This window comes from Alligator sinensis, unplaced genomic scaffold (assembly GCF_000455745.1).
Source record: "Alligator sinensis unplaced genomic scaffold, ASM45574v1 scaffold276_1, whole genome shotgun sequence".
Classification (NCBI taxonomy): Eukaryota; Metazoa; Chordata; order Crocodylia; family Alligatoridae; genus Alligator; species Alligator sinensis.
This window is the reverse complement of record NW_005842432.1, coordinates 325297-340755: the sequence shown is the minus strand read 5'-3', so window position 1 is coordinate 340755 and position 15459 is coordinate 325297. Positions and strand designations below refer to the sequence as shown.

The window sequence follows — 15459 nt, the reverse complement described above, 5'->3', positions numbered from 1 at the left end:
TTCTGAAAATGTGCAGCTGCAATTGATTTTCTTCCTGCCTGTCTATGCAGCCAAGGTTGAGGCTGTCACCACGGCTCAGGATCTCAGAGTTAATCCAGGCAACTCTTTGGAAACAGCTCCCTGGTAGGATAAGAGCGTGGAAGTGCATTTTTAGAAAGGCAGACTATCGTGCCAAGTAACATGTAAAATAATAGTTGGGCAAATACTAACACATACCATACAGCTGGACTTTAATCATCTCAGTACTGCAGCTGGCATTATGGGTTCTGAACCACTGCAAGAGTCCGCATGGAATTCTATGCATTGACTTCACCTTCAAAGTCTGCCATTGGCTGGTATCTAGGCTGTGAAAGGCCACTTTTTTCTCTGTTCCACACTGCTGCAGTTGTGATCAGCAGACGTTTTAGGTCTGGAGCATTCTTAAGGCAGAGGAAAGAAAGTTGCCAGCGTGGCGTTTTCCATAAGGATACTGGAATATGCACCTTCCCAGATCTTCTGGAAGCCAGGTAAAATTTATCACTACTGGAGAATTGAATCTATGTGTAATTTCAATTCTTCTCTTCTGAACAGTTTGTCATTTGTTTGTAGTGAAGCATTCTGGACAGCATATTGTGCACTTTATCCTTCCGCTGCCTAAAAGACTGAACACATTCCAGGGCCAGATAATCATTTCATGAACACAGTATTTTCTCATCTACACCATGAACCTTTTCTCCAAAAACCAGCTGCTGGAAATTGGAGTGTGCATTATATACAAGACTATAGTAAGAGCAGTTCCTGCCACTTACTGGACAAAAGTGAAAGTCAAGTCTGCACTTGATCCACAAGGAACAGAACAATGAGCAAGCTCACAGCTGCTGCTACTCAGTTAGTTACTACAGGAAAATATCTTTTTTCTTCATTCTGCCTTTCTAAAACAAGGCATGCATCTTATTCCAGAACATGCTGCATGTGAGAAAATATGGTACGAACTGGAAGCAAAATGTTGAATGTCATAGAGTTCTGAATCTAATTGTGACTTTCAAGAGACTTATGAAGGACTACCATGCCATGGAGTTTTCCATGGAGTGAAAAATATTGCTGTTTTCACTGCCGCAGTAACAGACATTAGCTCTAAAGTGACAAAGAACTTTATTGCTGTGTGTAGAGATCATCTCTGTCATTTCACGTAAGAAATGAAAGCACTGCAAAGACGATAGAACAGTGAACAGTGTGCTATTTCAATCTTTCTAATATTAATAGAGGAAGTTCTCATACATATAATATCATCAAGGAAGAAATGATTGGATGTCAGAGGTTCTATCAGGAACATGTGATGCCTAGATCTTAATGCCTAAAACAGTGTTAGCAAATTACAACTGAAAGAGAGGAGCCATGGATCTGCATTGTGTTGAAAATGATGCAACAAAGAAATCATAAGCTAGTGCCAAAACTTAAAAAGCACAACTCTGGAGGGCAATAAGAATACAAGTAAGGCATTAGCCCACTAACTGGAGATACTTAAAGGACAACACCATAGGACATAGATATGTTTTCTGTGTTTTGTGACGAAGGTTTATCATGACTGTATTATTATTATTAGTAGTAATAATAATAATAATTAAATTTTGATATTGCAACATGTCTAGTGATCCCAATCAGGGCAGGGCCCCATTATACATGGGGCTATCCCAACAATGAAGGAAAAATAAGATTGATTAAACTCTATACACTACATTCTGCTTTCCTGCATATCCAGTGTTAAAGAAATTAAAGAAAAGAAAAATTCTGAGATGTCTCCTTGTAAACTTATACTTAATTCCAGGATGGCTCTATTCAGTTCATTACAGATGAAGTATCTAAGGAAAATCAGTCAACAACCACTATGTAACATTTGTATTAATATAATGGCTATAGACCTAGAACAGAAAAACAGCCCCACTGTGTTAGATGTTGGGCAAATAAAACAAGACTGAACCAAGCCTTATACAACTTATTAAAAAAATAGGGCAGCGGTCCAACATACAAACAAAGTGATCAGAAAAATCAATAGCACTCTATCTGTTAGCTCCACTTATCTTCAGTTAAAATGTCTTTTAATAGTGACTGGAGAAAAACAAACAGAGAGAGAAAGAAAGATGAGATGGGATGAGAGTGGGAGAAATAGAACTGAATAATTGAGAGAGAAATAACTGGAAGAATTTGGGGCAAAAACCCAAACAGTTGGTAAGAATTCAAACAACTGGAAAGCGGTTATGCTGATATCCCTGACATCCAAGCTCTGTGAGGGCTTATAAGAGCACAGCTGGATTCTTGTACCTCTCCTCTTGGCTGTAGCTGATGAGATCTCGACTGGTCAGAGAGGCTGGTTTCAGGAGGAAGGTCCCTCTCTATTTCTATTAGTCCATGAGGTACCTCTATAAAGGGATGTCCCATGAATTGATCAGAAGTATAATTTGAAATCTTCCTCTTAATATTACAGACTATGTAACAGAAAACATGTGAGTAATGAATAATGGCCACAGCTACGGAACTCCTTATCACTAGAAGTCAAAATGAACCCAGAATGAACGGGCTTTAGACTACATTGTCAAACTCTTCTTTCTGGGTAAGGGTTTCCAAGTAACAACGGCTGAAATGCCACTGGACATCACATATGAGGAAGGGAAGGGAGACACATACATTGCCCTGAAAAGGAAAATAGAGATGTTTCTGCAGATGACATAAAAGAGTGAAGCATCAGGCCTTGCACAGACATTTAGTCAAAATGCTACAAATTCTACTGTAATTTGGAGTACTTCAAATTCAGAGCATCCCTCCTCAACCAGAACACCTCAGATCACTGCAACAGCATGCAATAGCATGATCTCAGTCTTTCACCTCTGCCCCCTTGACATCTGTTTGCTGGACACAACAGGGGAAAGGGAGCAAGGCAGAGTCAGTGAATGTTCTGTGCTCTAAGCCTCTGGTCTCTTGGGTCCAGAGGTGTAGAGGCATGTAAGATTGCTGAGGACAGCCAAGTGTTCCCCTGCTAGAACTTGGAGAGTAGAGGTCCTCAGCCCCTGTAAGGGAACTGGGAGAATGAAGGTGGTGTGGCATCCAAGGATTCCTGCTCTCCGGCCCTGGGTATGGCCAAGTAAGCAGGAGAGCACTCAGTGGGTGTTTACCTTCCTCTCCCCTGCCCCTGCCTATGTCCCCCTGCCAACGGGTAGGGCAGAGCACTGTGGGATGCTGGGCAAACTGACTAACCCCCTGTTAGGCTTTGCAGAATACACAGTTGTAATGGGAAGTGCTTTAAAATGAAGTGCTTTTAAATATTCGCACTCCAGAGCTATTTTTGTAGTGCCTTGGCTATAGGTCATATATGTCTGTCTGCTTGGCCTTTGAGGAGCTTCAAATGTTATCTTGGTCCAGGGCCCAGGTAAAAAAATCCCAAAATGAGTGTTTATTTTCTATAACTACTGGATATGAGTCATTATTCTATGCCTTCCTGCCCCCCCCTCCTCCCCCTCCACGTCTACTCCTTTGCTCTCATTTTAACACTGTTGGCTTCCTTTACTATTTGGGATAGCTCATCCATTACTGCCACAGTGACTTTGCACTGATGAAGAGCTCTTCATTAGTATTCTCAGCACCATGTCTACCATTTTTGAGTTTCTACCCTACTTTCTTCTTCAAAATATGTTAATAGCCGAAATCTTACTACCTTATCTCAGAATGTCACCAAGACATAATCCATGAAGCACACTGGTAAGAGCTGCATGTCAATTTTAAAGCATGGAGGGTTTATGTGTGACCCCTCAACAACAGGCTCAGTCTCAAAAGTGTCCTTCAGGATTTTCTCTGGTCCTCATGCTACATTGCACTATTACTGCACCCCAGGCAAATAGAAATTTTCAAATGCGTTTAGAGAGAGTAAACGCATGTAATCCAATCTGAGCGTTTATATATATATATAGACATGTCTATAGTGTTTTTCACCTGAGTATAATGAATATAATCAACTCCTTGGATGACTCAAAGATCAGTGAGGCAGGTAGGCAATTTAAAACTAACAAGCCTCTTGAATCAAATCAAATTAATTTCCAGGCGCCAAAGAGTGAGCAGAATTTGAGAGGACAATGCCAGTCACTGTGGTAAATAAGTTCCAGGCATAAAAATACTGCTTTCCTAATTTCTAATCAAGAAATTTACAAGCACATGTTTATGAAAAAAAACACGGATCCATAGGTGGTGTTTAGGCATCTGTTATAATATTGTTATACTGAGGAGTTCATAAGCACTTGTCATGTATACTGCCAGGTAGGGAGGGAGAAGTGTGCTTGGCATCAGATACTTCTCCCTTTGAGGTCAATGTCAAAATTCCCTTTGATTTCAGTGGTATAGACTTATTATAGGGAAGTATGCAGGTGTTATTAATTCAGTATAGAAATGAGAGATTATACATGCATGTTTACTGTGATCAAAACTGTATGGTAAATTATTCCAGGACCATACAGGGCCATTAGCTTACAGGACTTTGACATTAAAAACAACACAAACTACACTGAAAGCAAAATGAGAATAGTTCATATATACTAATAATCCAGCAGGGCATGATCAGCATGGAGAACCTAACTAATGTCCTTGAATTTTTAGTTTTTAAGACATTGATAATGGCAGTGCATACATAATCATTTATTTTGATTTTCAAAAAGATGTTGATAAACTGTTCCTCATGACAGGATCTTGCTTAAGAGATGAGCTTTGGGTACACAGCTTAGAACATGAAAATTGATAAGAGCTGCTTCATTACATAAAGCAGATGTTATTTATCTATGTAGCGATCTAAGAGAAATTTTGTTATGGATGCAGATCAGAGAAACAGCAAATATAGGGTATGAATCAAGTGATATTCAACAGGTTTCTCAGCTTGTTAATAAGTGGAACAACTGGTCCATGTGACATTAATAAATGTAAAGCACAGTAAAGGCAGAGTATAAAACCAATTAAATGAAGTACAAAATCAAGAAAGCCATACTAAAATAAATATTGAAAGTAATGCCTAGGCTTTTACATGGAAGCCTTTATATGGAAAACCCCAAAGAACACCGGAGCACTGTTGCTCAGAAATGATGGCAGACTAGTATAAAAAATGATGGACTCGCATGAAACCTTTTATAATATGGCATTCCTTACAAGATGTTGTCACAATACTAAAATAAAGTAAGAACATGTGAAAAGAGGCATCAGACAGGTACCAACAGAAGGTCTTTTCATTTCCAGAAAACTAAAAGACTTTTTGTGAAGCCACATAAGCCTCTTGGGCTAGGGACAGAAGTTGCACATTAACTAGTTTAAGTGATCAGAAACTGCTTTCAACCTGTAACAGAACAGAAGTTCAGTGCACATAAACCAGTTTCAAAATGGCTGAAACTGGTTTAAGATAAGCCTGATTTAATGTAGTTATCGAACTTAACTGATTTAGGTCAAACTGGTTTATGAAACTTCTGTCCCAGACCCCTTCCTGGTTCAAGTTAAATCAGAGTCCCTCAGCATCCCAGCATTTTGCAGCCCTAGGCTGGGCTGGGCTGTTTGCTCCAGAGAGCAGGGCTGGGCCTGACTCTCTGCTCCCTAGCTGGAGCAGTAAGAGCTAGCTTATTGGCCTCAGTGGCTTCCCCAAGCACACCCCTGCTGGTGTCTGTGGCCAGGGAGGGGAGTTAAGCTTCCCTTCCCCCAAGTACAGAGCTTCCCTTTTTGCTTAGTGCTGGCTACAAATCCCAGAGGCATGTGGAAGCAGGAAGAGGAAGTGATGAGCAACCCTGCAGAGTCCTGCTGCTGTAAGTCTGGACTGCAAATCCTAGAGAACTTAGGGGCAGCAGGAAGAGGAAATAAACACACAGCCCATGCTGGCTATGTGCCAGAGAGCCATGCTCTCAAACCCTCTGGCTTGAGCCACTGTGCGGCAGCAGAGCTCAATCAGCAGCACGCAAGGTTGGGCTGAGAAACACAGATCGTGACATGGAGGTACTGTGGGCACGCCAGGGGATGCCGGACCAAGGTCGAACCCATCTCGCAAGTGCTCGCCGATCCCAATGGGAGGGGCGGAACATGGTGGCAGAGTTGTAAATTCACCTGGAGCAGGCAGGCGGGGGAACCAGAAGTTGCTGCAGCAGCACCGCGGCACCTGCGTACTGGAAGGATTGCCCTGGCAGGGGCAAATGGAGGGAACAGCGGCAGCAAGCGGCTCACACCGAAGCTGGCTCAGAGGAGCCCGGCAACTTACTTGAAGGTGGGGACTGGTTCTCAGTAGTTATGACGGCTGGAGGCAGGCCAGAACAACCTGTAAGACAGACAGTCATGAGTAAAAGAACCAAGTAAAGGGGTGTAGCATGAACTGAACTAATGTAGCTTATGTTAACACAGAGTGTAATAATAGTGAAATATAACCATGTTAGTCTTGTCCTGTAAGCAACTTGAAAACTCCATTTTGTATCCTTCTGCTTGGCATAGTGAATAAAGTCTGCATAGCCTTTACGTATGAGTGTGTGTAAAAGGGTGAATAGTGAGAGAATGGCATAGAGATGGGAGAAGAAGATTTAACTGCTTATGTAAGCAAAAAGATGCCAAATGTAAGTTACCAGTCAGTAACTAACTAACAAACGATTGAAGAATTCCTTTGAAGCTCGAGGGCACAAAGGAGATAACAGAAGAAATTCTGCCAGACAGGCAACAAGAACACTCCAAGGCTAAGATAAGCTGAAGACAAAAGAACTGCAAAAACAGAAGCTGGGTATGGAAAAACCCCAAAGCACTGAAACAAAGGATGCCAATCACTAGAAAAGAACAGTTTGAAAATGCCAAGTTGGGTGAGTCTCTTTCTCTACTGCTGTTTCATCAAAGCACAGATGCATCTGTGCACCCCACTCCAGCTGTTATCTTCAAATCTGCTATCTTCAAATCATCATCATCTACTCAATAAGCCTGGGTTGGCCACCCTGGGCTGATATTGAGCAACTATTGCTGGTAACTATATCTGATGTATGTGTGGATGAAATGGTTGTTTTGTGTATGTGTATGCCTGTGTGTAATGAAGTGTGATGATGATTTGCATGTGTTTGTATAAATGGTGTGTCTGAACCTCTATGTCTAACTCATGCAATCAATAAACACGGCATTAAATTATCCCCCGTTATAAAGTCTCACTCATGATTTGAGCAATTGGTAATTTGAGTAACAGGGGAAGGTAAGCCAACTTCCCTTAGTCTTGGGCCTATACACTGTGCTTCTTCTACAAACGTTTTACCTCCTGATTGGAGGAGCCATGCCGGTTCTGAGGATTTTGTTTCTTTTATCCTTAATGACAGAGAAGGACTTTGTGAATATTTTCTGCTCATACTCTACCTGTGTTTGTCCCCATGATGTAGGGGAGGTGGAGTCCTGAGATGTGGGACCTGTGTCATCTGTGCGAGAGCTGTACAACAGTGTTGAAGATCAGCCTCTCTATTTTTCATAAGACCAAAGACGTGGAAGGTGAGAACTTACAGCGCCCACGCAGATGCACAAACTTCAAGCTGTCTACGCACCAGGGAACGAGTACACCTTCTCCAGGTGAGAAGTTCCGTCAGACACCAAAGGATAAGCATGGTAGGCTACATACTGCAGGCATGTGGCTGTATTTCCTAAATCAAAAGTAAATGACTGCTCATTTGCTTAATGGTTCAATCTTTGCAGCTTAAACTAACTTGCAAAGATTGAATCAATTTGGCCTTGGGCTTTTTGACTGCCTATACTTAGACTTGTAGTGCTTATCTTTTGGACCTAGCCTAATTTTCACAACCATATTAACAGTACACAATAATCAATCCCCCTGATATTATCATTCTATAACTAGGTAGATAGTATCACCAGATTCAAAAGGGATTAGACAAATTCATGGAGGAGAGATCCACAGCTATTAAAAAAAGAACAGTCAGAGATCTTCTTTATCCTCTAATGGTTGATGCTAGGTAGGGTATGATAGCAGATGGACTATACTAGACACGCTGTGTAGTGATAACCTGCTTCAATAAACACAGGCATATGTGAAGAACTAAACACTGAATTGTATTGTGGAGCAGTAGGCAAGCTCTGCAAACCCTTGGTCTCTCTTTAACTAGCAGCAATACCTAATTGAGGAACCATCTCCCAATTCCTAAGTCTTCTTAATTAGGGAATGTCCCATAATTATAACTTCTATCACTATATCGTCTCTCTTAACAATAGCTACAAAAATAAATTAATACAAAATTCCATTAACACCCATCTATGGGATAGAGGTTTCTAGCATGTCACTCTGGAATGAGTCTTTATCACTTAGTTTCCTATTCCCTCTTTTTTTGCAGTTCTTTTTACAAGTCTCTGAGTGTTTTTGGAGTTTTCACTATCTTATCAAAGTATTAGACAGAATTTCTGATTTTTTTTTTCGTGAGAAGCTTTTCCTTTAAGTCTTGATAGACTTGAATCCTTACAGTAGGAGCTGGTTTACTTGCACTTTTGGCAGCTGTGCTTTTGCACACAGTGAAGCATTCATCAGCTATGCATCGTTGGGGCTGATTTCTTCTTTTTGCATCATAGCATTTTCATTTGTGTCCATAGGTACATTTCTTCCCATAAGGATATAATTGTTTTTTGTGTCCTGGAACAGTTGTTTTCTTCCTAAGGAGTTTGTCCAGATTTGGGCTATGACAGCTAAGAGGATCATTAGAAATCATAAATATTATGTCTTATTATACTGCAAACACATTATTAACTAGATTCAGTTTCTCACAAGCTGCCAGACCTAAACTTGGTGTCACCTCCCTACGTACCATAATGAATAGGAGTCTGTATACTCTGTTTTTATACTGGATGCTAACAATGCATCTACCTTTCACAGGGATAACGTTTTTGCATAGCCAGTTATTTTAAAGTTTGTTGGATTCACTTTTCAATTTTCTATAGTCATGTTCTGGTAAAATATTAACCTAAGCTCCATTGTCAAATTTAAATAAAACCTTTGCTCCTTGCCCTTCCACTGGTAAAATCCAGTCTCTCTCATTGATTTTGCTTGATTCTACTTTAGCTATATAAAATTCTTTTGGTATATTCTTAACTGCATGCACTTGAGATTTTTGTGTTTGGGATCTGTAGCAGCTAGTAAAATCATTCCTCTCGTTACAGGTAAAACAGAGCTTTCCAAAAGCAACACAACATTTGGGGCCATGTTGCCTTCCACACTTGGTACACTTCTGCTTACTTGCTCTCTCTCCCTTAGCATTCTCCTTGTCAATGAAAAATTAAACTCTGTGAGGTGGCTGCTTACCTGAGGAAAATTTAACCTGGTAAAGTGGCATTTTCTGGTCACATTTTTTTCTAGTCTACTGCTTGAATGACCCCTTTTGGTTCATTCAGCTGTGCAGCCTAGACCTTCACAGTTTCTGCTGCATTGCACATTTGGGTAGTATTCTTTATGCGAGATCCTTTCTTGCAATGACACAGATAATCCTATCTCAAATTAAAAATGTAGTCAAGTTCCCAAAAGCCTAGTGCTTACTCATTTTCAGAAGTTCAGTAACATACTGATCTATACTTTCTCCTGCTATTCATCTACACATAAGTCATTTAATCTTTCAAGAGTCTCATTCATTTTGGCCTGCAGTACTCCTCAAATTTGTACAGTATTTTACTTAACTTCATATTTTGACCTTGTTTGAAGGTAAATGTGTTACAAACAGCCAGGATTTTCTCCCCAACAAGATGCAAGAAGACAGAGGATTTGGTGTTGTTATTTTCTCTTCTGCCCCTGTGGCTGCTAGATACCACTCAAACTCCTGTCTGAATGCCCTCCAGTTTTCTGCCCTTGCCCAGGTGGTTGCATTGCTCCACAGGCTTTCAGTTTTCAATTCTTGTACAGTTGGGAACTCAAATTCATTCAAATTCTCTCATTTGCTACTTTTGACATCATGTAGCAATCACTGGTTCCAATAAATAAAGGGCATATATGAATGAGGAGAACTAAACTGTGAACTTCATTGTGAAGCACTAGGCAACCTCTGTAGACCCTTGGTCTCTCTCTAAATATCTAACTGAGGGACCATCTCCCAATTCCCAACTCTTCTAAATTAGGGAGTGTCTCTAGATTTTAACTTCTGCCAATATGGCCTGTATATATACTTTCCATCCAGAGCATTGACTACTTGTTACTGTCAGAGATGAGATATGGGGCTAGGTGGATCATTAGTCTGACCTAGTATATGGCACTTCTTATATCTTTATCTCCTAAGGGTGGGACGTAGTGAGAAGCTTTCTAAAAGAAGCATTTAAGAAGTGTGGTATAACCAAAAATCAAAACAAAACAAAAATGAAATAGATATTTTGTTCATGTTTTTTGAATGGGTGGTTCTGTAAAAAGGTAGAATTCATAAATGGAGGCTTAGCCAGTTTCTTTTAAATTTTTCCCCCTTGCTTTGATAATGATTGAGCTTTCCAAAAATGCTTTACTTGAAAAAAAGACTCCACAAAAATCATCTGTAATTTCCCATTGTTGCTATGTAATTTGAGAGAGAACCCAAACATACAAAATGGAACCGCTATATATACTTATGGTATTCATGAAAGGTATTATCAAGTATTAAGATTAAACTAAGAATAGAATACATTACAGAAAGTGCAAATCATCAATGAAGCTTTTAAAAGATAAGAAATGACATGGAAAGAAAAAAAATGTGCAGAACAGGCATGATACTCCAGTTTAGAATAATGAAAAAAGTTCATTTGACACTATAAAACTATAACCTTTGTTGCATACTCCTTAATTTGTTAGGAGTCAAATAAATCTGTATTTGTGGGTATATGGATATATAATTTATCTTTATTTATTGATTTTTAAGAACTCTAAAAAATACCAAAAAACATTTACAGAAGTTCCCTTTAGGCACTTAGTAATCCTAATAAGAGAAGGTGATGGAGGATGCTATTTCAGTCATGGGAATGTGAAGGATCTTTTTTATTTGAAGTAACAGAGAAAATGTGTAGGGACATAATAGTCTCTCTTGGATGATAGACTCAGGAACCATGCAGTAATAACAAGGTCAAATGATTCAGGGCGTACTGCTCATTCATAATGATCTGTCCAACACAGAGCATTGCAGAGCCCAATGGCTTGAAGCAGTATAAAAACTTAGAACATTATATTGATAAACTTGGAATCTATCATCCAAAAAGAGATGGAAAATGTAATAGAAACTCTACAAGCAAAGGCTGAGACAAAAGAGGGAGATGTCTTCACTATACCACTTTTCCCCCCTATCTAAAAAGAAATGAAATATAGAATCTATGTAGAAAATGAAATAGGCTTCCTACCTCCTTTATTCCTCTAGCAGTGTTCATGATGTTTTAAAAAAAAAAAAAATTTATTCAGCATCTGTTCTGTGGGGGGAGCTCTAAAAAGAGGGCAGAACTGGCTGAACTCTGCTCCCACAAAATTCAAAGGAAAAAACACTGACTTCACTGGGAGAAGAGTCAACAAAATGTTGAGTGTTTTCAAAAACTGCATCCAAAGAGTTTTTTGGCAAGAACAGATTAGACAAGAGTCATATTAATTGAGTGTCTGTGAAACAATCACTTTACCCTTCTGTTAAATCACTGTGGCATGATTTGAAAATGCTATATTAAAATAGAATCACTGAATTTATTTAAACTATTTTTAAAGTCAGTATAGTCTGCACTAGCTTGCATTTTAGTGGCACTGATTTTGAAGAAAACAGGCACACATATGGAGCCATTTTAAATCATTTCCTCATGCAATCAAAAATATAAATATTTTACTTGCATATAGCTATGTTTAGGCATGTTCGTAAGTTGTAACGCCCACTTTTCTTTCCTTTGTTCTTTTTCTGAAAATCTCTCTCTCATATACAATGCCTGTAACATGGAAGTATATGGCTACTAACATATGGATTATGCAACTGGGATCTCAGTTCAGCCTCAATGGACATGATGAGAAGTATTTACCTAGATGTACCACCACAATTATGGAAACTCCTCTGTACAAATAATGCTCAAGATGACTAAGATCTAATCAAAGATATAATAGGATCACAGGTTTTGATTTTCCAACCTGAACAGATTAGTAACAGCCATAACATTCATCCATTAGATTTATAAAAAAAATGAATTGCTTATTAATTGGCAAGTTATGCAGACCTAACTTTTTTTGTCATCTTCAACTCCTGTTGACATATTTTGAGACTTAGAGTTAGATTCAAATTGGCTCTTCAGCCACTTAAATGGGAATGAAGCAGAGTTCAACTGCAAGTGTAACCCCATGGGGGGTATGGGAGAGAGTAGATTTCAATCTCTGGTGACATGGAGGTTTTTGCCACTGACAAGTGTTTCATGCTTGGCACTTGGGAGGGCCACATACCTTTGCATATTCACCATTTTTCTTACTATTTATATAATAAAAGTATATTTATTATTCATAATAAGTACGATGATGGGGGCTCCTGGTCCTGGGAACCTCTTGAGGGTTTTAATGGGTCAGGAGGGAAGGGTGGAAATCCCAGTGGGGGCGGGGGGGGATTGAGGTGGCAGCAAGGTCTGTGGATGTATGTAATATGCCAGGGGTGGCAGCAAGGGTGTGCATCAGAGAGAAAGAGATGTCATGGGGGCACTGTTGGTAGGAGCAGCCACCAGAGCCATGCTTGGAGCTTCCTTACCCCACTAGAGCAGCCTGTGCAGAGGGAAGTGGGCCTGGTAGGGAAGGAGCTTGCCCAGCCCAGTCCCTGAGCCCAATCAAGGGCTTCCCAGGAAGGGCATGGAGATCACTGGGGCCTGGGCAGAGGTACAGGGAGCAGAACAGCAAGGGCTGGCACTGCTCAGAGCCACAAAGCAGTGGGTGGGACAGCTGCAGCTAGACCCATGCCCTGGTGTAAGGAGGGAGCAAATGGCAGGTAGGCAGGGGAATGCAGGCCAGGAGAGAAGGGCTGTGGGTTGGAAGTGAGGGGCATGGGCAGGGGCACAGCACTGGCATATCAATGCTGTTCAGTGCCACAAAGCATCTGTGCAGACATGCTGCAGCTGGACCCACATCCCGGTCAGCAAAGAGGGAAGGGGGAGATCTGATTTTCTATGATAAAAAAACCAAAAGCAAACACCAAAGTATATCTATATTTAGAATTAATTTTATTATACTTATTAAGGCAGTAGTAGGTTTCCAAATTGCTTTAATATGTCAAATATATCAATAAAACATTGCCAACTCTCATATATATATCTATATATCTCTATACAGATATCTATATCTATAGTGGCAGTTCATTTTAATTACAGAAAAAACACAGATTTGGGGTATTTTAATCAGAGAATTTGCAGTTTTTAAGTAGAGAAAACCAGGATCCCTGCTGGTGAGGTCAAGCAGCAGGACCCAGGCCAAGGAGCCTGCCCAGGGCCAGCACCAGGGAACCCAGCTGGTGGGTGGATGAGATAGCTGACCTCCTAGCCATTTGGGGCCAGGAGGACACACTTCAACAGTTCAAAGTGGGCCACCCCAATGAGCACATCTTCTGGGCAATAACTGCCCAGGTGGCAGAGCAGGGGCACCAGAAGCATGACACCAGTGCTGCATGAAGCCCAACTGTGCAGCTATGGCCCACTGGCAGCTGGCCCAGAGTTGCAGGTGGCTAGTTGCAGGAGGATAGTAAAGCCCTGGAACAGATTACCAAGAAGGGTTGTGGGATCTCTACCCTTGGAGATTTTTAAGACGCAGGTAGACAAAGCCCTGGCTGGAATGATCTAGTTGGGAAGTGTAACAGGAAACGCTAGCCTGGTTACTAGAAGCAGAGCATCCCCTTTAAGGCCAGAGTCTTCAGAGCAGGGCCTACCAGTAGAGCAGGGGTTAAACGGTAGTCCTGTGGGCTACAGCAATCATATGACTGTGTGAGAGCTCAGGCCAGAGCTATATAAGCCCTGGGCTGAGCCAGATGAGGGGGTATCTCAGGCTGTGGCAGACTGGACTCCTGAAGTCTCCAAGAAACTTCGAAGCAGAGTGGGAGCACCAGGTGATCCAGAGATGTGGAGCCATGGGTAAGCAGGCTAACTGCCTATTATTTTTGCTTTGTTATAGCCCAGGGACTTAGTGTTTATGTTGTAGTTTAATCCGGTGGCTTGCAGCTGAGGGTGTAGGGGAGGTGGAGGCCTCATTAGCACTCACAGGGGGTGCAGCTAAAGGTGGCCAGAGAGCCCGGTGCCACAGGGGCACCGGGGCCCACAGGGCCTACACAGGGTCAGGGGCTCACAGCAGATTGAGTGAAGCTAGTGCCTCAAAGCCAAGCCCAACACAGTGGGTCTGAGCTGGATGGTTTAGCTACATAAAAAGGGGTAGAAGCTGCATTAGTTGGGACCCCAACAGAGTGGACAAAAGATGCAGATAACACCTATGAGGCATGGGGTATGTTAAAGGGGTGGTATGGAGCCATGAAAATAGCCCTTAGGGGCAGAAGATCCTCACCTCCAGGTGTTTGAAAGCAAACACCAAATCTGGGAAGCCCTGGGGCAGCCTCCCTTTTGAGAACCCAAAGAAACATCAAGACTGGCAGGAGAGTGAAGGGGAGTCTGTTTCCAGAAACTACTTTAAATAAAAAGGGACTTTGGGGTACCTCCAGGCACTCTTGAATGACTCTGGGGATGGCACCTTGTTACTGATTCAAGCAGGGTGTTGGACTAGATGAGCTCCTGAGGTCCCTTCCAACCCTAATTTTCAGTGATTCTATTCACCTTCAATGTAACACTACCAATTTGCTTGGGGTTCTATTTCTAATGCCTTGTCTATGCTAGAAAATCTAATCAACAGTTCACCACTGCTGTAGTTGTGTCAATGAAGAAACTTGTAATAGAGAACAAGTTGTTATGACAGTTGAATGTTTGAATGCTCAGAATGCTTGTGATTACAGTTTCTACTACTGGCGGAGATGTGCCAATGGAAAGGCCTGGGCTCCAGTTTTATCAAGGTGTATGCAATCTGATTGGCAGGCTATTCAGTGGAACTAAATAGCCCCTAAAATAGAAAATTAACGTTCTTAAATGCTAAATATAATTATGTATAGTAGCATTGATACAAATAGAGAAGGATCATCTCATTTGGAATTTTATTTAAAAGTAAGTATAATTAACAGGTTTTTTCATTTAAAATTTCTTTTACTGTTAAATTTAAATAATCTCTGTTCTGTGTAGATAAAGAGAGAAATTTGTAAAGCTATCTATTGCTGAATGCCACATTACAAGAAAATTAAGTGATAAAAAGATGGATAGCAGATAGCTTTTCTGCCTATTCCTTTTATCTGAAAGGGAAAACTTTTATCATTGACAGGATTTGTAATAAATTTATGAACCATTTAAAATTCTCACAGCTAAACTAAGAACATCTTTTGGCTAACCTGTTTGAATAAAATCTTCAAAATAATTATTCCATGGAGAATACTC

At 40.8% G+C, this 15459-nt stretch overlaps 1 protein-coding gene across 1 annotated transcript in view; it reads right to left on the bottom strand.

Moving 5' to 3' along the window:
- NPS (neuropeptide S) overlaps positions 1-6281 on the bottom strand; it is a 43695-nt gene extending 37414 nt beyond the window's left edge. Inside the window, exon 1 of the mRNA XM_025211831.1 lies at positions 6245-6281. The gene's annotated coding sequence lies outside the window, so the exon portion shown is untranslated. The remainder of the gene's footprint in view (positions 1-6244) is intronic.
- Between the last annotated feature and the right edge of the window lie 9178 nt (positions 6282-15459).